This window comes from Fundulus heteroclitus, unplaced genomic scaffold, assembly GCF_011125445.2.
Source record: "Fundulus heteroclitus isolate FHET01 unplaced genomic scaffold, MU-UCD_Fhet_4.1 scaffold_44, whole genome shotgun sequence".
NCBI classification, from domain to species: domain Eukaryota; kingdom Metazoa; phylum Chordata; class Actinopteri; order Cyprinodontiformes; family Fundulidae; genus Fundulus; species Fundulus heteroclitus.
Genome location: NW_023396857.1, coordinates 2,947,659 through 2,973,551, shown reverse-complemented (window position 1 = coordinate 2,973,551; position 25,893 = coordinate 2,947,659). Strand labels below are relative to the sequence as shown.

The following is a 25,893-nucleotide window of genomic DNA, read 5'->3' as shown; positions in this document are numbered from 1 at the left end:
GGACACTGTCTGGTTAGAACGTCTCCACAGAGGACGCTGTCTCATTAGAACGTCTCCACAGAGGACACTGTCTGGTCAGAACGTCTCCACAGAGGACGCTGTCTGGTTAGAACGTCTCCACAGAGGACGCTGTCTCATTAGAACGTCTCCACAGAGGACGCTGTCTGGTTAGAACGTCTCCACAGAGGACACTGTCTGGTTAGAACGTCTCCACAGAGGACGCTGTCTCATTAGAACGTCTCCACAGAGGACACTGTCTGGTCAGAACGTCTCCACAGAGGACGCTGTCTGGTTAGAACGTCTCCACAGAGGACGCTGTCTGGTTAGAACGTCTCCACAGAGGACGCTGTCTGGTTAGAACGTCTCCACAGAAGACGCTGTCTGGTTAGAACGTCTCCACAGAGGACGCTGTCTGGTCAGAACGTCTCCACAGAGGACGCTGTCTCATTAGAACGTCTCCACAGAGGACGCTGTCTGGTTAGAACGTCTCCACAGAGGACGCTGTCTGGTTAGAACGTCTCCACAGAGGACACTGTCTGGTTAGAACGTCTCCTCAGAGGACGCTGTCTGGTTAGAACGTCTCCACAGAGGACGCTGTCTGGTTAGAACGTCTCCACAGAGGACGCTGTCTGGTCAGAACGTCTCCACAGAGGACGCTGTCTGGTTAGAACGTCTCCTCAGAGGACGCTGTCTCATTAGAACGTCTCCTCAGAGGACGCTGTCTGGTTAGAACGTCTCCACAGAAGACGCTGTCTGGTTAGAACGTCTCCACAGAGGACGCTGTCTGGTCAGAACGTCTCCAGAGAGGACGCTGTCTGGTTAGAACGTCTCCTCAGAGGACTCTGTCTGGTTAGAACGTCTCCACAGAGGACGCTGTCTGGTTAGAACGTCTCCTCAGAGGACGCCGTCTGGTTAGAACGTCTCCTCAGAGGACGCTGTCTGGTTAGAACGTCTCCACAGAGGACGCTGTCTGGTTAGAACGTCTCCACAGAGGACGCTGTCTGGTTAGAACGTCTCCTCAGAGGACGCCGTCTGGTTAGAACGTCTCCTCAGAGGACGCTGTCTGGTTAGAACGTCTCCACAGAGGACGCTGTCTGGTTAGAACGTCTCCACAGAGGACGCTGTCTGGTTAGAACGTCTCCACAGAGGACGCTGTCTGGTTAGAACGTCTCCACAGAGGACGCTGTCTGGTTAGAACGTCTCCACAGAGGACGCTGTCTGGTTAGAACGTCTCCTCAGAGGACGCTGTCTGGTTAGAACGTCTCCTCAGAGGACGCTGTCTCGTTAGAACGTCTCCTCAGAGGACGCTGTCTCGTTAGCACTTAACTCTGTCTCACCTGCAGCAGAACATCACCTGTCAGGATGCTCTTCATGGACCTCAGCATCAGCACGGTGCTCCCAGACATGCTGGCTCTGAAGCTCCACAGCATGGATTCTCCACCTCTCTGCTCCTGGATCAGTGACCTCCTCACCATCAGACCCAGGTGGAGATGATGGAGAACATCTGCTCCACTGATCCTCAGGAACACCACAGTCCAGCTCTCATCACCCAGGACTGTCCTGCTATCCCCCCACAGACACAGTGGAAAAGTTTGTGGACGACTCCACTAGTGGGTCTGATCTCCACCAATGATGGGACTGGTGAGGAACGGAGCTGATGGAACATCTCCATCTTTGTCAGGTTGGGATTGTTGGATGAAGATCTGCTCTTGTTTTATGTCTAGGGTCAGCCTTTTTATTTCTAGTTTGATTAAAAGGCTGCAGATGCTGGTGCTGATGTGCCGCTACATAAAAGTAGCTCAACCTCTTTAATCATTTGGTGTTTCAGATGAGGGGAGCATCAGTAGCAACACTAGTGAACATTGAGCGTCACATGGAGCTGTTATTCAGTGGACCAGCAGCTTCTGGAGAGCATCTTCTCCCACTCAGGAACAACCAACATGCCCCCCCCCCCCCCCCCCCCCCCCCCCCCCAGGGTGGGTCCTCTCTCCTCTCTGCACTATGACGGCTCGGCAGTGGACACATGAACCTCCTGAAGGTTGCAGATTGGTCCACATGCAGACACAAGGTGGATTGGCTGGTCCTCTGCTGTGGTCAGAACCACCTCACTTCACCGTTCTCAACAACACTACGTCTGCTTCTGGTTCCTAGAACCATCCTTTCTCTGGACCTGAGCTGGTTCTCACACACAGGAACTGTTCTGCAGGAGCTCCAGAGGTCCAGCCTTCCCCATGGAGACACATTCTGGCCCCAGGCTGTCTCTCTGATGGAGCTGATCAGTCAGAGGAACCAGATGGATATCAGGCTTATCTGCACCCATCCAACGGTGACTCTCTCTTTAGTAAAAACACTTTACAGATTTACCCGTTTGATATATTTATATTTAAACTGAGACCGACGTGGAACCAAAGTCAAATGCACTGTTTGTGCAGCAAATGTGGCAAATAATGCTGATTCTGGCTGTAGAATAAAGAAATACGGTAATTTGTCTTGAGTTAACAGATTAACAGAATAACTTCTGGAAAACGGAGACAGCTTTGCATTACGGACATCTAAAGAAAGAAAGAAAGTTTTCTCCACTTCAGTCTCTAACTTTCTCTGGAGTCAGCAGATGGGAATGAAATGTTTCCTATTTAAAAGCCTGAGGTGAAATAAAGGAGGATCCAGAGAATAAAAGGAGAGAGATGACAGAGGAGGTGGCAGCAGGAGAAAGGCCCAATAATGTGGCTCAGTGAGACGGATAAAGAGCTCTTTGTGTGTTTGTGTTTTGGTGTGGGGGGGGGGGGGGGGGTGAGGCGGCTCAGTTTACCCACAGGGCTGAGACTGAATGGAGCTGTGTGGCTCCATGTTTCTGGCTAATCCGCTTCTGTCCTCAGTCCGCACCGCAGTCAGATGTCGATGAACTGGAGACTTTATGGTCCTCCTCATGAAGAGCGCTAGATGTTCCTCTGGTCCTCCTCCTGGGGTTACCTCCTCCATCTTCTGCCCTCACTGTTCCACCGTTATCTTCTGCTTTGCTGGGAGCTGCTTTCATCTTCTCTGCTGCAGTCCTGCTCTCTCTCACTAATCAGTTGTTTGATGATGTAATTTGAAAAGTAAAGACCACTGAACTCATTCATAAGGGCGAAGGTCAGGACACTGGTCAGGATGGGTTGGTGTTCATTCTCCTCATGCAACAGCAACCTGAATGGTGTGTGTGTGTGTGTATATATATATATATATAAATATATATATATATATATATTTATATATATATATATATATATATATATATATATATATATATATATATAAATAAATATTATATTTATTTCATGTTCCTTCCACTCAGTCCGACGTGTCACATAAGTTCCCATGACAGAACCTAAAGGTTTTGTGGTTTAGAGACAAAATGACTGAAGGTGATGACAGTTTTGCCAGGTTCTGTTTTCAGATGGAGGCATTTCTGGGTTTGCTGTCTCCTTTCTAGTAGCTGGCGTCCCTGCAGCTTCTCCGCCTCCCTGCAATTTGCTGAGGATTTTGTCTCGTCTCTTGATCCACAGATAGAATTAGGACCCAACAAACTGCCATAAAAAGCTTGCTTCAGTATCTCTGCCTCTCCTTTCTGCTCCATTGTGATCCAAGCCTGACATCAAAGTGCACATTTGGCAACAGCTACAAATCACACATTTGATATCCTCTGTTTGTGTTAGCAGAGAGTTTGATCTTGTCTGGTGCTGCGAAGTGCCGTGACGTAACCGGCAGAGCAGAACAGTGAATATGCTAATCCTGTCAGCACGCTGTGGATGATTGTAACACGCTCCAACTGTGACCTGATTTGCTGTTGTGGAGGATAAAAGTATCATATTGCAAACCAGAAGAGCACATTTCACACCAGCTGTCAGCCCATCGCTGCTCCGCTCTGGTTTCTGGTGGTCAGCGTTCGCTGGTTTCCTCTCGCTTCAGATGACCAAAGCTCCATCAGCAGGAGGCGCAGCTGCGGTTGGGTTCTGTCATTGCTGATCTCTGCCTCTACTACAACTCTATGCACTTATAAGCCACACATATTTTATTGAAGCATTTTCTCCAATCTGCACCGTGGAGCTGGTGTTAGCACTGTTGCCTCCCAGCAAGCAGGTCCTGGGTTCCAATCCTGGAACCGGTCTGTGTGGAGAATGCATGGATGGGTTCTCTGTGGGTTCACCAGCTTCCTGCCAACGTTTACCGTTGGCCTCGGTAGTCTGGCGTTAGATCTGAGCGAGGTGGTTCTTCAGTGTGGCTCCGTGATGACCAGGATGTAGCAGAAACACACGCCTGACCAGAGCTTAAAACGTCTGAGGAGTCAGGGCCCCGTTAAAGTAGTTTCAACGGAGCCGTAGTCAGATAATGAGTAAAAACTGGATTTCCACCTCAAGCTGATCAGAAGTTTATGATTTAGAAACGGCCTCGGTAGTGAGCAGCCCGCCGTTGCTGAGCCTCTGAAGGACGGCTTTAGACGTGCTGCATGTGGGAAGAACCACCTCCACGCTTCCCATCCATCACCAAACTGCTCAGCAGGAGTTACGTCAGGGAAACGCTGTGGACGGTCCAGCAGAGAGACCTCATTAACCTGGAGGACGTCCTGCTGGACAGCATTGTCCTCCTATCAGAACCATCAGCGGCCTTAACCTGGGTCTGGGACCGCCTGAGTCTCCATGTACACCTGTGTGATCCACACTTCTGCCTTTACCTCTTGACTTCTTCGCCACGTCCCTTAAGGTGCTTTCTAAAGATGTTGTGGGTTAATGATCTTTATAAAGTAGTAGAACAGAAAACAGAGACAGAAGGAGGGAGGACATGGAGTCTCTGGGTCTGGACAGGTGTGTCAGTGGAGATGCATCTGGACCTTCTCTGGACTAAAACTGCATAAACTGAGTTCAGATCCTGCAGACGGCGTCCCACAATCCCCTGCGTTTTGCATGTTGAAGCTGGCTTGCAGCCTGGCTTTGATCCAGCAGCAGGAAATGCAGAGATTCCCTCACCTAGAAACTTTTAAAGGCTTTGAAACACCATCCTGTGCTATGGGTAGCCTGGCGTATCCATTCAGAAACCAGGCTGGCTGGTGTCTGGGAGCATGGTCCTGTTGGAGCATCGCAGTAAAGCCTCTGATAATCGACCGTTGTCCCAGCAGGATGAAGCAGGAGGAGCAGGAGGACCAGTCCTGGCTGAGCTCCTGCCTGTCATCCAGTTTTATTAAGTCTGGCTTAGCGTAGCTTCTGCAGGATATCTGCCTCCACCGAAGGCTGCGGAGGAAAATCTCATCATTGATCACCTGGGAGATCAGCTAGTGGACAGATTAACGCTGACATCACAGCAGTTACCGCTTTGACCTACTAGGTATAATTATGTTGGGATGCTTCTGATCCAACCTGTTTTATCACTAAAGCAGGTTCAGTTATCTGTGCAGCAGGTGCATGAAACCATTCCCAGTTCTAATTCCTCAGGCGCATAAAATCAACCAAAATATATTTTAATAGTTTCTTTCAACCCAAAGCTCTCCATGACTCAGAGTTTTACCTAATTTAGTCCAGACAGGACCAGAGTGTGAATGCTGAGAAGGAGCCAGCTGGAAGGTTTGGCCTGCAGGAAAATGCTGGAGCCTCGCTGTCGGCTCCATTGTCGCCGCCTTCAGGCTCATCGGGTCCCACGGTCATTTCCACAGAGACAGGAGCAATGTCCTTCTGGGTGCTGGTGGGAGGCAGCAGGGAGGGAGGTGGTGATAAGGCTGCAGCAAGCAGAGGATTTAGGGGCCTTGTTCCTGCAGAGCTGCCTTCAGGCCAAGTCAGGACACAAATAGACTGAATGTCCTGTGCGGTTGGGCCCAGGCGCCTTAAATCCAGCTGTCCTGTCTGCTGTTAGCCAAACAAAAGGAGACAATGATGGACTGCTATAGCGTCCAGCTGCAGACCTGATTAGCTCCTCTGCTGTCGGCCAAGAACAAACCTCAGCTTTATTCGCTAGAGAGACAACAGGCAGCGAGCTTCAAGCATTTTAGTCCTTCAGCACCGAGATTCTGACCGGCTTCTGCAGAGTGAATCAAAGCATTTCCTGCTGGAACAACTTATTCCCAGTTAGTGCAAAGGATCCGCTTCCAGTTTCCCCATGAAGGTCAGAGCATCCTGTGGACTAACGTAGATACTTCACCCAGCTGCCTAATCAGCTAGTGGACTTTAAAAGGCCTGACGCCACCTGGTACCTGTAGTCTGAACTTCCTGGGTCTCCCACCTCTTCGCTGTCTGGAGTTTTCTTGCCTCCGTTGTTTCAGTTTGTTGTTATGCAGAAATGATTGATGCTGCTTGTTTCACTCATCCTGGTCCAGATCACGGTTCTGCTGCTGACCCGGCTTTTCACACACAGCTTCATTTCCTCCACGTCTGTAAAGCCTGTTAGTGAACAGTTTCTGCTCTAACATGGTTGTTACTCCATGTGATCAGTCAGCTGCTGACTTCCTCTTCTGAGACAGCGGCTCACAGACCAAGCTGACAACAGCGCCTCCTCTGGTCTAGTCTAGTGTTTGCATGATATACAACATCCCATCTAAGGTTTCTCTAAGTCTATTTTAGCAAAGACAAGAGGGTTTTTAATATGCATAAATTACTGATGAAATCTGAGAGATAATCATGATATATTTGAAATTCGCTTTGGAAATAAAAACATAAATGGATGTAAATATTCTACAGAAGATCTAAGACTACCTTTGGGGATCTGGTTGTAAGCGCAGCATCAAAAGCTTTATTAACGTCCATCCTGTGTGATCAGACCTCAGCAGCTCCTCAGCAGCTCCTCAGCAGCTCCTCAGCAGCTCTGAGAGGCCAGCTATCAGCAGGTCCACCCAGCTACTGGAGTTATTTCTGCTGCAAACGCTTCAGGAGATCCTCTGTGAAGCTGAATAGACGCGACACGAGAGACGGAACTGAGGATAAACATGATGGGAGACTTTTTAAAGGCATTATCAGCAGACCTGGAGCAGGACCGTGAATTTAAGTGTGTGTTGCTGCAGAAATGTGACGCGATGGGACAGGTTTAGGGAAGTGTGTTGCATTAATAACATGGTGACTGCAGTGTGTGGGCTCCAAAGCTACATTTACAGCAGAAGTTTAAAGACACCCTGCATCCTGAAGTCCACACATCAAGAAAATCCAGACCAATGAAAGAAAATGCAGAATATTCCAACCAGTAAAAAGACCTTCCCAGAAATCCAGAAAGCAGCTGAAGATGCTTTAAAGGAGCCGGCAGCAGCTCCAGAAGGCTTCTCAGCTTGTTCCACAGAAAGAGGTCCGGACTCTGAGCTCTGGACCGTGTCCAGACGTCCAGGCTAAGGTGGACACGTGTGTCCCAGGCTGGGTGGACAGCATCACTCAGGACAAATGCTGGTGCTGGGTGTGAACGGGGCCGAAGAGTCAAGATCATCTATGAAGGTTAAAGTTAAAACAGCTGAGACCTAAGATTAATAAAATAATAATACTTCTTAAGTGTTCTTAGATATAGCTCATTGGTTATTTCTCTGTAAATTCTTTATCTTATTGCTTAGAAACATTATTCCAGCCGTGCTGCTGTGGAGCGACGTTCAGCTTCAGTCACGTTCAGTAAAACAGAAAATGAAATCATTTATTTCAGTAACTCCATCACTAAGTGAAACATCATACAGATCCTGTTGTTGTTAAACTGATGAACTCTTCTCTGTCTTCTGGGTCTTTTAAAAGACCCACTGCTCATAAAGACCCACTTGGATCCTTGTGTCCCTGGAAGCTGCAGGCCAGCCTCCAAGCTGCCGTCTTATCAAAGATCCCTGAAAGGCTGCAGCAGAACAACTAAACTGCTATTTGGATGAAAAGGGCATCATGGATACTTTCTAATCTGGTTTAGAAAATTAGAAAATGTAATTCTACAGAGGGGGCATTATTAGAAATGACCAGTGACTCTGGACTGTGTGCTGGTTTCATTCTGACTCCATGGATCATGCTGTTCTTGTTCACACTCAGAGACGTTTGGTATTCCTGGTACTCTGTTAAACTGGATCACTTCGTACCCATCACAAGCGCTTTTACTGTTTTATGAACCAGGTTTACTCAGATGGCGCACCGCTGTCTTGTGGAGTACCTCAGGATTCAGGTTTGGGTCCCATTCTGTTTTTGTTGTATTTGTCTCCTTTGGGGAACATCTTAAAAAGCCCTAAAATGTTTCCTACCATCTTTATGCTGATGATATTCAGCTGTTTGCTCTGTGCAACCATCTGAGATGCACAAGCTGTCTGAACTCAGTCTGTGTTTGTGGCTCTGCAGCAACTATCTCCAGTTAAATAAAAAACTGAAACCTTTATTATCTCCCCTGATGATATAATTTATATAATCCAGCAGCATCTCACTTCTTTAACTCTGTAACTGTCAACGTAGTCCCATGGTGTCATTATTAGCAGCTGCTTATCCTTTGACAATTATTGTAACTCACTAGTTCATAACTGCTTTTATCATTTAGGAATAATTCAAAATCAAGAGCATTCATGTCACAGACTGAACTGGAAATGATTGTTAATGTGTTTGTTTCTTCTAGTCCTTTTAAATGTTTAAATAAATCCTGGTTGGCCCTTCAGCCTGTGCAGCGAGGCAGAAGAGCAGACATTCCTCCTGCTCTGGTTACCTGTGCCGTCAGGGGTTACCTGTGCCGTCAGGGGTTACCTGTGCCGTCAGGGGTTACCTGTGCCGTCAGGGGTTACCTGTGACGTCAGGGGTTACCTGTGCCGTCAGGGGTTACCTGTGCCGTCAGGGGTTACCTGTGCCGTCAGGGGTTACCTGTGCCGTCAGGGGTTACCTGTGCCGTCAGGAGTTACCTGTACCGTCAGGGGTTACCTGTGTCCGTCAGGGGTTACCTGTGCCGTCAGGGGTTACCTGTGCCGTCAGGAGTTACCTGTACCGTCAGGGGTTACCTGTGTCCGTCAGGGGTTACCTGTGCCGTCAGGAGTTACCTGTACCGTCAGGGGTTACCTGTGTCCGTCAGGGGTTACCTGTGCCGTCAGGGGTTACCTGTGCCGTCAGGGGTTACCTGTACCGTCAGGGGTTACCTGTGTCCGTCAGGGGTTACCTGTGCCGTCAGGAGTTACCTGTGCCGTCAGGGGTTACCTGTGCCGTCAGGGGTTACCTGTGACGTCAGGAGTTACCTGTGCCGTCAGGGGTTACCTGTGCCGTCAGGGGTTACCTGTGCCGTCAGGGGTTACCTGTGCCGTCAGGAGTTACTTGTGCCGTCAGGGGTTACCTGTGCCGCCTGGGGTTACCTGTGTCCGTCAGGGGTTACCTGTGTCCGTCAGGGGTTACCTGTGTCCGTCAGGGGTTACCTGTGCCGTCAGGAATTACCTGTGTCCGTCAGGGGTTACCTGTGCCGTCAGGGGTTACCTGTACCGTCAGGGGTTACCTGTGTCCGTCAGGGGTTACCTGTGCCGTCATGGGGTTACCTGTGTCCGTCAGGGGTTACCTGTGCCGCCTGGGGTTACCTGTGTCCGTCAGGGGTTACCTGTGCCGCCTGGGGTTACCTGTACCGTCAGGGGTTACCTGTGCCGTCATGGGGTTACCTGTGTCCGTCAGGGGTTACCTGTGCCGTCAGGGGTTACCTGTGCCGTCAGGGGTTACCTGTGCCGTCAGGATACCTTTTAAACGTTCAGAGTAATCCACGCTCCTGGACACACCCAGCATCTTTTAAAGCCTCTTCTCTGCTGAGGACTTTAAGGACTCAGATGTTCCTGCTGGTTCCTCAGAGTGACGGTTCTTTTCAGGGAGCGGTTCCCCGGCTTTGGAACGTTCTCCCACTGTCTCTACGCTGCAGAGTCTCTTTTAAGAAACATCTGAAGACATTTTACTTAGAGAAGCATTTGTTTAAGCATGTTTTGTGTTTTTTAAATAGTTTTTGCTCCTGACTTTGTGATGTAAATGTCTGTAAAATGTATTTCCCTTACTGACCGATTAATTACACACAGGCTGATGTATGAAAGCCTTTATTTCTGTTAATTATGATGATTACAGAAAAGAATGTTTATTGGCTGCTTTAAGGTTGTTATTTTCTAGAGGTACTTTTACCCTGACATCAGATTGTGATTCACTGAATCTAAATCTAGTTACATCCTGACATTTAGGCTGAACTATTGTGAGGAATGTGGGAGCGGTGAATAGCTCCAGTGTCTCACCTGTTGCTGTTTAATTACTAACAGATTATTAGATTACTGAAGGATTCTCCTAACCCAGCTTTGTTGAGCGATGCTCCTGTTGCTGTTCTGGCTGTGCTAAGCTAGCCTGGAACGTCCTTAAACCGGACCTAGAACATCAGAGAGAACGCGGTTCTGAGGCTGGAGCTTTTCCAGGACGTGGCGACTGCAGCAGCAGACTGGCTGGTAGAAACGGGCCGACTAAGACAGAACCCTTGATGAAGACAGCAGCCGTGTGCGGCTGACCCTGTTCTCCCATGAGGCTGCAGACGGTGGCAGCCATGTGTAACAGGTACTTTAATTAGCCACATGCTCATTGTTGGCGCTGGTAATTAGCCACGTGGAGCTGGAGGCAGGCAGGCTAAAGCTGTACACATATAAACAGTTCATTAGAAATATGATTCCACTCATGATGTTTCTAAACATGAAGACTCAACCTGATTCTGCAGAAAACAGCAGAAACATGCAGAAAACAGCAGAAACATGCAGAAACCAGAAATTATGCTCAGAGACCGGGTGGTTTTCTGCATGTCTCTGCAGCAGGACTGAAATCATGGCATCATTGCTGTAACTTCACAGGTCTCCATTTCAGGCAGATGTACCAACCAGGTACCAACCAGGAGAAAACCACTTCTTCTCTCCTGGCTTCTCCTGCCGGCTCTAAACTCAGACTTCCCACTTGGAAACATTGGTGACGTTTTAAGGCCGGTTGTTGGAATATAGCAGCTACTTTTAATCAAAATGTTTTCTTAATGTCAGTGCTACATCCGTTCTAGTGAAATGTGTCCTCTGCCTTTAACCCAGGCCTTCAGTGAGCACTGGGTCTCCCTTGAGATCAGGGGTCAGAACCACTGATGGACCATGTCTCTCCTCCATGCATGGAGCTCCTTCAGGAGCAGACGGCTGCATCCCAGACGCTCTAAGCAGCGCCTCCACAGATCCTTCCTCCCATCAGCTGCTGGACTTTAGAACCTCTGCAGAACCTCTGCAGAACCTCTGCAGAACCTCAGCTGCTCCTACAGACTCAGTAACTGTTTACCTGACGCTGATGGATGCACCATCATCATTTCCAGCTCCCTCAGATGCTGATGTCCATTTTCACACACTTTAGCTGCTCTGGCAATGTTTCTACCATCCTTCACATCACTCTATAAATCATCTCTTTTCTTTTTTTACCTGAATATACCATATTATTTATTAAAAACTTCACATTATTTTCCCTTTCTGCTAAATTATTTATCTTATGCCTGACAGCTTCACTTTGAACTAGATCTTTATTCATGTTAATGTGTAATTCTGGGGTATCCTGTGTTTCTGTCACCGCCTCGGTGGTAGGAAAAGGTTTGGTTTCCGCCTCAGTGGGACGTGGCGCTCCAGCAGGTTCCTGGTAACCAAACCTTTCACCCTCATGGTGTCGCTGCTGGAGTCGAGTCTTTGTGAAGAAATCAAGATCTTCTATCATCCAAGCTGCCACTCACTCCAAGTACAATTGATTTTTGGGTTTCTGCAGTTGACTTTGCAGGCCTCTTGTGGCCTTTTCCCCCCGTACTGCATATGTGAGCTGACATGCTCAGCCTGGACAGGCTGTGTGCTCCTCAGCCAGAAGACTTTTATCTGCTCCCAAAGTGTGGCAGAAAACCAGTGGTGACAGTCAAAGCTCCCCGGCTGTGAAGAGAGCTGCCTGAGGAGATCAGGTCAGCCGAGTCACTGACCTCTTTTAAATCTTCTCTGATTCCACTTTTTATCTGTTTGAGTAAAACAGCAACACACATTTGGTGCTTTATGCATTCTGTGCTTATGTTCTACCTTCAAAATGAGACGATTTTTCAAAGGGAAAATGTTCTTTTCTCAATTGTGTTCAGGCTTGTAACTGATGATAATTCTAAAAGATATTTTTACACCAAATAATCAAGAAAGAAGAGAATCAGAGCTGAGGAGTGGGGAACCCAGAAGTGGGTATCTAAGTGGAGACCCAACAGACCGGCACCACATGGAGGATGTAAAAGTTCTCTGTGGTCTGACCTTCAGACAGATGCTCCAGCTTCTGCTCCCCTTCTGACCAGCAGCATCACTTCCATGGGAGCCGGTTTACACCTGGGCCATGTCACCAGACCACCAGACCGGTCTTACTCTTCTCCGTGTAATCAGGCTTTAACTGCACCACAGTGACTACAGTGAAGCCTAAAAGTATTCATACCCTGTAGATTAAGACGTACTTTCATTTAGAAGTAAATCTTACAGATGCTGCTTGTTCCCTGTGGGGGGGGGGGGGGGTCAGTCTCTGCCCTAAGTGGAGCAGTTTAAGCGTCTGGTTAATTAGTGATGGTAGGATGGAGCGCTCTGCAGCGATGTGGGCGCCGCTCTGCTTCAAGGATCTGCTGACAAACAGGTTTAGCTCCACTCTGGAGGGCGTGACTCAAAAAGCTCCGTTTGTGTCAGGACTGTGATTTAGATTTATTCCACATTTGAACATGTTTGGCTCTGTGGCTGGAATGTCTGCTTTAATATCCTTCTTTGCAACCAGAGCCTGTAGTTTGGCTGCTTTCTCAGCCAGTGTGTTTGGGGCTAAAGCGGAGCATCTCCTGCAGATCACCGCCCTCTGCTCTGCACCGCCAGCTCCATCTGATCTGGCTCCAACCTCAGGCCTCCTTTCCAATCAGTTCTGCACACAATGCATGTGTGTGTTATGTTCCAGCTTCAAAGACTACAGGCTGGGTGGCACACAGGTGCATGTGAGAGATACACTGTGAGGAACCGAGTGATTGTGCTGAGGGGATGTAAACCTTGGATGGACAAAAAGAGAAGCCTCCTGAATGATTCATGATGAAGAGACGGCCGCATTCAGCTCAGAAAACAAAGACGCGTGGATTCATGAATGCATGAGTGCTTCCAAAACACACTTAGCCTGAACCGTGGCTGCACCGGCACGCTCACACAGAGGGCCCCCCCCGCACACACCCTCCCCCCGCTGGGCTGGACGGGCTGGACGGGCTGGACGGGCGCTTTGGGAGCGGCGCTTTGGGAGCGGCGCTTTGGGAGCGGCGCTGCTCGCTGCGTGCGTCAGGGTGCCGTCATGGAGCAGGGACAGGACGGCAGGACATGGGACGGGGGACTCGTGGGGTCAGACAGAATGAGTGGGAGGCTGGACGGTGCAGGGCGGCAGCAGATGAACAGAAGCAATAAGCTGTGAAAGACAAAAGGGCCAGCATGGGGGGATGGGAGCGTTGTGTTCCTGCGTGGGCTGAATGTATACTCAGCTTTCAGCACAAACACATTTGTAGAAAATGGATGACATAGAGCTGCTTTTCATCTGTGTACTTTTCCTGATCCTCAGCAGAGCTGTTACCAGGAGGTTAACCGCTCTTCTATTTCAGGACTATTTACCAGCCACCGATGCTTCTCTCCTCCTAATGCTGGGATTTAGATCATGCTTTTAAAATCTTTTAGCGTTCCTTGCAGCCAGCAGGTCCTGGGTTCAGAGCGGTTCCCCTGGTTTCCTCCTGCCATCTGAAACATGAAGTGGAAACTGGCCTAATGTGTGTTTGCCCTGCATGTCTCTGTGCCCACCCTGGGTGACCCGTCCAGGGACCACTGACCTCTCAGCTGGTCACTTTATGCAGACGAACAGAGAACGGAGCAAAGAATGAGAGAAAAAGGAACGGGACATTTTTTTACAGAAGATGCCTCATATTTCATAACGTTGTTTCATGACTGACTGAGAGAAGACCTCAAGCTGTTCCTCCTTGTCGCTGCCGCTGTTAGCAGCTGGATGAAGCCTGATTATTAAGACGGGTTCTTGGAGTTCTGAAGGAACGTGGCAGGGTTTTACCTCCAGGTCTCAGCTCTGGTAACCATGATGTGGAGCCCAGCTGAAACCAAACTAAGCATGAAAAACTGCCCCGTTCTTCACACAGGTCCTTTTTTATCTTTTCACTGATGCCAGTTATTTATTTATTTATTTATTTTTGTCCTTAACAAAAAGATGATGTCTGTGATCAGACTTCAGGTGGGACTGTGGTCACTGATGGAAAACATGGAGAATAAAAATGAGGGGTCGGGTTCTTCATCGTCTCCTGGGATGTTCTAGATGTGAGGCTGAGGCCTGCTGACCCACCAGAGGACACCAACAGATCTTCTGTTGGTGTCCTCTGGTGGGTCAGCCGTGGGTCCATGAGTTAAGGAGCGAGAGCTTCTGACACCCAAAGGTCCATCTGAGCTAATAAAATGAGTGTAGATCTTCTTCAGGCTGCTGATGCTGACCTGGTTAGTCTGAGGAGTTTGCTGAACTCATGAACTCATGAAACTGATGACATCTTCTCAGAAGGAGAACATTTAACCGAGAAACACAACAAATGGTTCCTGATCTTCCAACAGGAACAACCTTTAGAGCAGTCGTCTCTGTTTTAGGTGCAGGAGGATCTGAGAATCTCTGAATTCCTTCCCACGCTCTGATTGGCTGACTGCTCAATGGGATTTCCTTTGAACATGCCGTCCAGGAATGGTCTTTGGTTCTGATGAATAGTTCGGGTCTAAGTTCTCATTTATAAAGCTTGCCTACGCAGAAACAGGTCTGAAACTTGCATACGTCACTTTCTACATAAAGGAAAGCTCATAAATAAATATTCATCTTTATCGTCATCCGGGTGAAAGGTGTCCCTCCTTTAGCCCGTCCCTCCGGGGCCGAGGCGCTTGCTCAGGGGCCCAGAGAAGCGGTCTGTGGGATTCAAACCCAGGACTTCCCAGGATGCTCAGCAGACTTCCCAGGATGCTCAGCGGTGGCGAGCACTCTGCAGGCAGCCTGGCTCTGTAGCGAGCCGCTGCTTTTCAGGCTTCTTCTGTCGTTCTGCTGCTCTGGTGTTTGTAGGAGGTCGGTTCTATAGTCGGGTTCCTCAGGAACCCGACTATAGAACCAACGGCTCAGGATGCAACAGATCACAGAGAACATGCACACAGCTAGACTGATCCTTACAAACCTTCTTTCTGAAATCAGTAAAATAAAAACGCTTCTCTCCTTCAGAAATCTGAACAGTTTCTGGTGACGTTAGTTTGAATTATCAGGTTTACCTCACAATAATTAGCATTTCTGTGTGTGTGTGTGTGTGTGTGTGTGTGTGTGTGTGTGTGTGTGTGTGTGTGTGTGTGTGTGTGTGTGTGTGTGTGTGTGTGTGTGTGTGTGTGTGTGTGTGTGTGTGTGTGTGTGAGTGTGTGTGTGAGTGTGCTAACACCTTCATCAGCACTTCTTCTAACTTTACTTGGAGCTAAAATCCCGTCATCAGCAGAAAGCTTCCCCTGCTGCACGCTCTTAGCCCATTCACCAACTTTTTAAAAATCAAATGGAGAACGTCACAATCATGGACCTTCCTGATGTTCTGGAGCTCCTGGACTCTGATCGGTCCCTTAGCATCAAAGTCTGGTCCAACTTTATGGTGTTTGTTTCTGCAGTGTGTGTGGAGTCAGACCCTGTTAGTGGCGCCGGGCTGACGTCCAGGAATAATCAGTGCAGACAGCCATCACCAGGCGCCGCTCCTCAACGATGCTCAGGCTGGGCCATGAGGGGAACCGCGACCCGCAGCGTCACAGAGAGGCAGGAGAACGCAGAGGAGCCGTTAGCAGAGAGAAGACCATCCAGCCGTCGGCGTTTAAAGCCGAGGCCAAAGCAACGAGGAGCATCATGACGTTGTTTAGTATTCATATACCATCAGTGGTTCACGCTGATCTGATGTCATAGACAGGAACCTGGGAGGTGCTCCTACAGGTTTAGGTTCTAGATCTGTCCCTGGTCTCTCAGCCTGTCTCCAGGTTCCACAGGAGGTGAAAGCAGGAGACATGTCCACCATGTAGGACCGCAGCTCTCCAGCCTTTCCTGAGAAGAAACCTGGAAGCAGCTGCTGGACCAGACGCACCTCTCTGGACTGTGATGGTGTTATCAGCTCCTCCATCACCTCCTTAAAGCTGTGGACCTCCCTGCTCCTCTGCTTCAACAGCTGCCCACAGCTGGCAGAGGCTTCCTCCTGCTGCTCCTCAGCTCCTACACATGATTCTGCTCCTAAAGCCACCAAACACGCAGATGATGGAGGATGCTCTCTATTTGTGGGTTCCTCAGCGTTTAACTCAGAGTCTCCTCACTGAGCGATGGACGTCTGTGACTCTTAAAGGTCCGGTTGTTCAGCTGACCTTAATGTGTTTTAGCGCTGTGCAGTTATGAGCTGATGAAGATGTGCTGAGGACGCTCATTAGCGCATTAAGTGCTGCTCCTGTTGGCCTTCATTACTGATTAAAGTGACGGTGAAACATGGGACTGCTCTGTGTGGGTCAGCTGGGGGTTCTGCAGGCTTCCTGCAGCGAGCGGGACGGCTGGAGCCTCCAGGAGCCTCCAGGAGCCTCCAGGAACCTCCAGGAACCTCCAGGAGCCTCCAGGAACCTTCAGGAACCTCCAGGAGCCTCCAGGAGCCTCCAGGAACCTCCAGGAACCTCCAGGAACCTCCAGGAGCCTCCAGGAACCTCCAGGAACCTTCAGGAGCCTCCAGGAGCCTTCAGGAACCTCCTGCTGCACACGTCTCAGTCCTACCCTGCTCCTGCTTCCCTCTCACCTTCACTTAACTCCAGTATAAACCTAAACATGACTTCTCCTCAGCTCTCAGGCACACGCTGAGATGTTCACGACGCCATCCTAAGCTTGCTTTCAAAGCTCCAGTAGAGCCTTTTCTCTCAGAGACAGCCAGCCTGATGAGGTCTCCTCTAAGCAGAGACTCTCAGTAGGAAGGTCAGTTGAGCGGTGGGACAGAGGATGAGGGGGGGTGGGGGAGGAAGGGGAGAGAACGTGGACGGAGAAAAGGAGCTCTGCAGTGGATCTATTTTTGCACATCATTTGCATTGCTCTGTCTCCCAGCCCCCATGCTCTGTCTCTTCTAATCACACTCCATCTCTCATGCCTCCTCCTCTCCATGTTTATTAGTCATCTATCAGATAGAGGCATGTAGATGGAGGAAAACTCATCTGTGTAATTTATTCTGCTGTTTCTGCCCGTGTTCACTCCTTCTCTGCGCCGACATCCATTTGTCAGACACCTCTTCGTCTTCAGAATGAATCCATTTGCCTTCCTGCGTCTCTTTATGGCCAAGAGATTGCAGTTTGGCAACAAATGCTGAAGGATGAAATGAGTGCTGGTGTTGTGATGACTCAGTGGCTTCAGAGATGTTCCTGCAACATCAAATCTGACTCTAGACTTCTTCTGCGTCTTATTGCTCTGCTCTGCTTCTGCATGACGGCTGCAGGAAAAAGCTTCACAGTTTGATGTTCTGCAACATATGAGCTTTAATTTTCATTCCCTCGCTTCCTTTCTCTTCCTCCTCTGATACCAAATGACTGAATTTTACTGACCTTCCGTCCATCCATGACCCAAACTCATCCTGCGCTCAGGTTATTCACACTTTGACCTTCAGGGCGGCGCTACAGAGCGCTGAGCCGACACAGAACCAGGTTCTGCCCAGGATGTCCCTGAGGAACACCTGACTAGCAGCAGATACAGTTATACTCTTACAGTTCTGCATGGAAAGCCTCTCCTGTACTTACTGCCCCTCTTCTTTCCCTGTAAACCGTTTCTCTTATAGATTAGCGTCGCTGTGATTATCTGCCTGTTTTCTACACGACGCGAGCGTTGGAACGTGAGAGCGGTTAAATTCTTGTTTCTTCCCTCAGAATAGGGGCAGAAAAGTGATTCTGATTCAGAAAAACACTCAAATTTAGCCTCAATAATCACTGCATTTTACAATAATGCAGTTCTGCATGTCTAAATGCTGCTCCATCCATAATGAGTCTTTTTGCACGTGCAGAGGTTTATGAGAAGATGCCTGAATGAGAAGATAAATTCAGCCAAACGGTCAGAATATAACGGAGGAGACGACGTTTTTAGGGACTTCCTGTTAGTCCACATCATTTCCTTCCTGAACTCGTCTGTTTGCAGCTGTGATCTGGTGAAAGTTTAGACTGAAAACCAACAGTTTAACTGGAAAACATCTCAGATTGCAAACCCTGGGGGGGGAATCCCACTTTAAAGGCTTTATGCCTAAATGTTGAATTACTTCTGACAGTATCTGTTGTTCTTTTTCTCTATTTTCACATCATTCCTGCTCTTGGTTAATTTTTGAGTTATTTTCTGTGAACTCTGCAGTCACTTTGTATTTTAAACATGCCGTAAAAGAAAAGAAGCGTTGATTTGATCTGTAGGACGTGAAGATGAAAATTAATGAGCTGGACTTGAACTGCCATGCTCTTACAGCAGTGTTGCCTCATGCTTTTGCACATAATTAAGCACAGTCTCAACTCTGCTCTGGTTTCAGGTGTCAGGAGGATTGATCTCGCTGCCAGATGACAACCAGGTGAGTGAAATCTGTTTCAGGTAGACGGCTGTGACTGCAGCCACCGGCTTACGGACACGTCCGGCCTCTGTAGCTGCTGTCTCTGAGGCCAGAGAGCTGGATGCTCTGCTTCTGTGAACACGCTGAAAACTCTAAAAACGGTTCCCCGTCACAACACTAGTAGGCGCTATGTTCTCTGAAACTCACCGCCACATGTGGCAGGGCGTCCCTCTGCAGCCAGGTTCTGGTTCTGTGTCCAGAACAGAGGAACCGTTGTGTTAGCCGTGGTCCTGCGTGTTGGACCCGTGGTTCTACACGCGGAGCGGCAGCCGTAGAACGTGTGATTAGGCTAAACCTGTCAGGAGTCAAAGCAGAAGATCTTTTATCTGATCACATTAGATCCACCATGTTTTGTTACTGAGCAATTAAAGTGCTGCCATTTACTCAGGCTTATCTGGGATCAGCAGCACAGATAAAGGGATGCGGGTTAAACGCTGACGTTTATTAAAGACGTGGAGGGAATGAGCAATGTTGTACGCTGAGGGTTGCTGGTTCCTGAACCCGTCACTGGAAGACCTCTGATCCTTGTTGCACCTCTGCAGAGCCACTTTATCGCTTTATTGATCGGCTTCACAAGCTGTTTAACATCTGTAATGCAGCAACTATAGTTTAAGAAATAATCCCTGCAGCGTCTGAATTATACAGGATCAAATATTTACATACAGTCAGATGCTGTGCAGCCTGAACAAGCTCCTGGCCTCTGATAGGTGACCGGTGGTCCTGGCAGATCTGGTACAGATGATTTGTTGGTTTCAAGAATCTTTCTTGTAATTCTGCCACGCACAATTCACCCAGATTCCCACAAAAACACGCAGACACAACAAGACATAAGCTTGAAATAGTTGAACCCTTCCTGAGAAGCTGAACGTGTGCAGATAGGCCTCAGCATCTGATTAGACTTAAATGTTGAAGCCACAGCAGTCAGACAGCAGTGGCTGCACAGAACCCTGTAGATCACTGTGGAACAGCGTGAAATGCTCCTGGTCAGACGCTGATCTTTGGTCTAATGAGGTGGAGGGTGACCTGAGCTTACCGTTAGCTGGTGGAGAAACAACTCTTCTAACTACAGCTCTTCTCTGGTCTTTATCGTGTTCTCTGAGTATGGATCAATGCGATGAGCGCAGCCAAAGATCAGGCTGAAGCCACCAGCCGGCTGAGAGGAGCTGAACTGATGCAGTAGGAGACGTCAGACCTGGGTGGTCTAGCATCTTCAGTGTAGCATTAAAATGCCAAAAAGAGCCCCCCCCCCCCCCCCCATCAGTACATGGTACCTCCTGCATAGATGCTGCGTGATGTTTCTGAAGAGAGGAAACTTGGTAAAAGTATTTGTTTTAATGTCATGGCTGTTTGCTTTGTGTGCTTAGGGGCTCCATCAGATTATTACCTGAGTCTCTGAGGGATGAAGGTGTTCTAAGCTTACAGATGACGTGTTTCCACCCACTACTGGAGCTCTGCTACAGTGTGGAAGGGCTGAGGAGAGGGCCTGCTTTAAATCTAATAATGAGATTATTAGATTAGATTAGACATTCCTGTCTAAACTGGCTCTGACTTTGTAATAATTGTGGATGATTGATTTAGAAATTTACATTTATTGCATAGATGGTATGTGCAATGATAAAGAATTTTCACACGTTCTCTCACTAATATCTAATTACACACTGAGCTTTTCAGGGAGTGTTTGTTTGGTACTTTTATGTAATTGCTCAGTATTTCACGTCATACTGTAAACTCCTGTCTGTCTTTTTTGACAGACAGGAGGACTAAGGACTATTTGAACTCTTTAGCTTCTCAGAAATGTGTGTCTGATACATTCAATCATTTTTCATTTCTATCTGAGTATGCCTTATCATCTGTTAATAATAGTTAACTTCCTTCTGTGATACGTCTCTTTTTTTCCTAAAATGCTCCGTCTTCATTTTTCCACGGGCATTTCTGATTTGCATCTGTGTGTTATGTGTGAATCCTGAGCAGGTGTTTCACCAAAATGTCATTATGGTTACATAAGACAGTAAAGACTCCTGACTCTTGGTCCTGAAGGTTTACAGATGATGGATGAAGCCCTCGCTGCTCTGAAGCTCTTTCTGTCTAATAGCACAAACACACCAAGGACAGCAGAAATGAGCTGAAACACACAGCAGAAGCTCAGAGGGAACCCCTGTAGGACTCAGACATGTTTATTAAAGATGCAGAAGTGAAGAAAGGAAGAAAATAAGTTCACCGTGGAGTTGCTTAGTTGGACCAGAGGGATGGAGTTAAACACAAGACAGATGGATGCTTCCAGCCTCAATATGTTCGGACCACATTTGGCTCAAGCTCTGTGGATTTATTCACTTCCTCTTAGAGGCTTTTAGAGCTGGAGAACTTCAACCAGGCTTTAAACTAAGGGCAGGGCCAGGGAGCGGGAAACAGCCAAACTGAAGTGGATTAAAAGCCACAAGCAGACCCCTCCACTTTTATGGAGATGCATCCGCTTTGTTGGACGTGTGTGAAAGAACCTGATCCAGATGCAGCTGAAGAAGATCAAGCCCTGCCAGTCCCACTGATGGATGGATGCTGAGCAGCAGACTATGGAGGCTTAAAGGAGACACGGTTAAATAAGTAAATATACCATCAAATAACGAAATATAGAATTAAATAATGAAATTCATCGTTAAATGTCCCATTAAATCATTAAATGTATACTTGATTGGAGCATGAAATAAATTGACATGAAATAATTAAATATATATATAAATGTATCATTAAATTTGCCATTAGATGATTAAATATACAATTTATTTAATACATCATTCAACAATTAAATGTACCGCGGTGACTGAAATTTTAAGAGCATTCCTTCATAGATTCTTCATGGATTCTTCATCATCTTCATAGATGATGGGATGGCGTTTTACTGCTGCTGACCGCACCACTCAGGGATTTTACGTAAATCCACGTTAACGTTAAGCTGCCGAGGCTCAGAGCGCAGAGTTGACTGACGTGAGTAAACATCATTCTTAATACGGTGATAAAATTAATAGCATTGCTCTCCTTAGCCTTTACAGTCTTAAGTACAAACAACATTATAAATAGATTGATTGGTTCTTACCTCTGTGCTGGGTCCCTGGTTCCGTTTATGAACGGGAATTTTCTTTCTCCTTGATATTCTGATATGACGCTCCTAGAGTTGCTGTAGATCGGTTTATTAAATTAATTATTGTCAGAAAGCAGAGGGCTCAGGCTTAGTCACCCTCTGGCTTTCTGATAGGTCTGCGGTACTGCAGGTAGGTGGCGCCACATCTGTTTGTATCTGCTCATCGCGCCCGGTGCTGGGTTCTGTTCATAGGCCCAAAAAGGATCAAAACACTATCAGGTTGGATGCCTGGTGTATAAAACCTTATTTTATCACGATCAAACGGTTTTTGGTCTTTTTTATAAGCATATAACACGGCTATGTACCTTTTAAAGTCAAAGAGCCAGAACCAGCGGATTGTTTTCCCCTGAATCCTGAAACTTTTTTTCACACTCTCCAGCGCTCCGTTTTAGAAATAATGTCCGCTCTGCCCTGAGTAGAAAGCTGCTACTGTGAGTAGTTCCACCTCACTCTGTCATCCTCAGTGTTTTCAGTCTCACAACAGCCAGGTAACCAAACCCTGAGTTAAGCAGCAAAGAAGCCCTGATCAATGGATCACAGAGAAGGAGATTCACTGTGGCAGCGGCCGTGTCACTACCCGATCCGTACCATCAGCTCATTTGTGCACGCACGAACAGAATAACCTCCAGGTCGCCAAAAAAATAATTTAATTACGGTACTGAAAATACTTATTTCTATACTTAAATCATTAAAGAATGCTAAACTATGTTGTATAGAAAATATTTAAGATTTTGCTGGAAGAAATTGATGCGTTTTAAATTCTCTCCATTGTATTGCTTGACGTCATCATCGGATATAAAACCGGGAATATATCATTGCATAACATTTTGTCTGAATGCACTCTATTAGTTATATTATTTGTTCAAACAGGACTGGGAAAAAATACTTTCATCCTTAATTATAAGGTGAATTTTGTTATACAAATAATCTTGTACTAAAAATTTGTTTTATTAGAAAGTTAAAACTATCGATTAAGAGTTTAGCGCCCTCTGGTGTACAAATCATGAACAAGAGAAGACCCTGTCATAAAATTACCCGCATTATTTATATTTTTACAAAAACCGAACAGGGAATAGAACAAAGAACACATAACAAAGCCAAGGCATACTTTTTTAAAATGTATTTATTAGGTACAAAATACACAAATACATATGCAAATCAAATAAATGATAAAAAAAACTGAAGAATATTCTAAATAAAATACGATTCTATACTCCTAAACGTGTTTATACCTGTTTTTTTTATGTACTTTAAGAAATGGTGTATATATTCTTATTTCCCTAACCACAACTGGGAAACATTTTTGCTATTAAAAAAACTATATATATATATATATATATATATATATATATATATATATATATATATATATATATATATATATATATATATTTACGTATTTCTGTATTTATTTGTAAAAATTCAATATTTACGTATTTCTGTATTTATTTGTAAAAATTCAATATTTACGCAAATACAAAGATATACAAAAAGAAACTCCCGGCCTGAAAAAAGACAAAAGAATAAAAAATTAAATATTGCCTACCGGAAGTTATTCTGTTTGCGCGTGCGCAAATGAGCTGATGGAACGGATCGGGTAGTGACAGGCAGCAACAAGAAGCCTGGAAGCTGCATTTCCCTCCAGAGGAATTAGAAATCTTTAATGGAGGCATATGGAGAACATTAAACCATAATTAACAAAAAGAAACAACGTTGTGATGCAGAAAAAGGGAGTTAATGGCAGAGAATTACTGAAAAAGTGAATGCATGAGTGATATGAGTGATGTGACGGAGAATTAAAGCTGTTTTCTCTCACTAATCCAACACAAAGGGGCATTGATTACCTGTCCAGGTGTAAAACCTGAAAGGCTTTAAAAAGGACGCGGCAGCAAATAAAGATGAAGTATGAAAATACAGAGTAATCAATATGTTTAACCATAATCAAAGCATTAAATGGCTATAATCAACATATACAGTTAATGATGGGATGGTGGGAGTTATTGAAATAACTGATATGTTCATCTTTTTGTCCTTCTAAAAATGAGCTGATGCTGATTTTACTGTAGATGTTTAATTTGTTCCCACCTCACTTTATATTAATCATAATGGCTATATTTATATTTTAAGTTGAAGAAAAGATGTCATTGTTTATTTATTTCTGCATCTGCTACATTATTAAAAAGCTGCTGTTGGCATAAAAACGAAGAGCAGCACAAAGAAACTGTTCAGAACTGAGAGCGTCCATCGCTATGTGACGCTGAGAATATTGAGATAAATCATTGAGAGCAGCGAAAAACCACAACCCAAATATATTAATCCAGAAAATATAAGACATTTAATCGTAGTCTGATCAACAGAGATTTCTGTGGAATATTTGCACTCATTACACATGTTTTAAGTTATTTAATGTTTAATAAATAACTTTCTGTTAGGTATTGTCTGGTGAATATCAGCCCAATCTGCTGGTATCAGGACAATAGTTCGAAGGGATGATTCGAGCTCTGGTGATTCTTTTAACAGCAAACTCTGCACATGTAGAATAAAGGAGGGACAACTTCTCTTCAAGTTCAAGAATTTATTAACAGAAATAAATGAACATCCAGAGAACATCACTATGTAATGCTGTTTATCTGAATTAACACAATATTTCAATCAACATATCCTCTCTACTAGGCTGTGAAACTTAACTAAACTACTAAGCAATATGAAGATAAAAAGAAGCTAAGCTAAGGAACTATTTACACACAAAAGAAACACAAGACAAAATAAAATAGTTGATCATCATTATCAGAATAATTCAGTGAATCCTGGTTCACTACAGATCTGAGTTAAAGAACCAAAGTTCATCTTAAAGAACGTGGAATGAGGTTAAATTAGCTTAACTAATTCAGAACATTTAGAATGTGTTTTAATTAATTCACAATGCAAATCCTGAGCTAAACAAAACATTATTTGAGAAAATAACATTTTACAGAATGATTTAGTAAATAAAATCAACAACCTTTAGGACACTTGATTTTATTAATGCAATTATTCCTCCTGGAAGCTAGGGGGCGGTGTAGCAATTGTTAACTTGATGTGTTAATCCTGAAGTTATACAAAACACCTTTAAATTGACTTTAATATTCCGTATTACATATGCTGTAATAACGCTTGTAGCGCTATTGAACGATGGGATTGAAATGAAAACAAGCTTTATGTTTAAAATGAACCGTAGTTGCGTTGAGTTTGTGGTAGCGCTAATCTTAACCATTCTAAACGTTCCCTGTTTGTTTCTCTACCAAACCTCTCCTGTTATCTCTGGTTGTGGTGACGGGCGTCCGGTTCCAGTGAATTACTCCAAGGTGAAGCTGGTTATCTGAGCAGTGAGCAGGCGGCTAGCTCCAAAGGGGAAAACCGCCATCGTTTGGGAAGCCAGGCCTGCACCACTCAGCTGTCTGGACTTCCTGTGGCTGAGCTAACGTTGTCTTGTTGAACTGTGGACGTTCCAGATCGCCAGCAAGCAGAGCAAAGTACTGACAGGCCCTTCATCTCCACTCTGTTACCAATTATCTCAACAGCTTCCTCACATTTCTTTACCAACAGAGACATGATTGGCCGCCCTGTCACTCTTCTCTCGTTTCACTTCTCTGCACCTCTGTTCTGTCTATCTCCGTTTCGTTGGTCCTTTCACAGCGATTTTAGTCCCACTGTGTTTAACCAAAGCTGTCACAGCATTTTCTGGCGAGGTCTGTGTTTATTTGACAGTTTTTATGTCGATAAGGTAAGAAATATGCAAGCCCCGGGCCCCTTCCAGACCCTGAGTGGTGCAGCATGGACACCCCATGGGACCTGCTTGTTCCTGGGACTGCATTGCAGCAGCTGGATCATATTTTAGTGGATCACATTGTGTCCTGAGTCTGAGTGAGAGGTGGAAACCCCAACAGGGTCCCTACATCCCTGCCGCTACCAGAGAGTGACTGTCAGGAAGCAAATATGGAGCACAAATGAGATCTCCTGAGGTTTACATGCTGTCCAATCCAATCAGCTTTCATGAATCAGCGTCGCTTCTACCTTTACTTCCAAATATGGTCATGAGGGTTTAGGGCTTCTTAAGCTTTTCAGATGAGGTCATTTTAACTAATACAGTTTATGAA

General features: G+C 46.2%; 1 protein-coding gene across 14 annotated transcripts in view; it reads left to right on the top strand.

Annotated features, from left to right (window-relative positions):
* si:cabz01090165.1 (LRR and FN3 domain-containing protein) overlaps window positions 1–25,893 on the top strand; it is a 286,173-nt gene that overhangs the window by 39,826 nt on the left and 220,454 nt on the right. For 12 of the 14 annotated variants that reach the window (XM_036131572.1, XM_036131568.1, XM_036131570.1 and 9 more), the window contains one exon: window positions 18,547–18,585. The exons of the other annotated variants lie outside the window; for them this stretch is intronic. The gene's annotated coding sequence lies outside the window, so the exon portion shown is untranslated. The remainder of the gene's footprint in view (window positions 1–18,546; window positions 18,586–25,893) is intronic. 14 annotated transcript variants of the gene reach the window in all.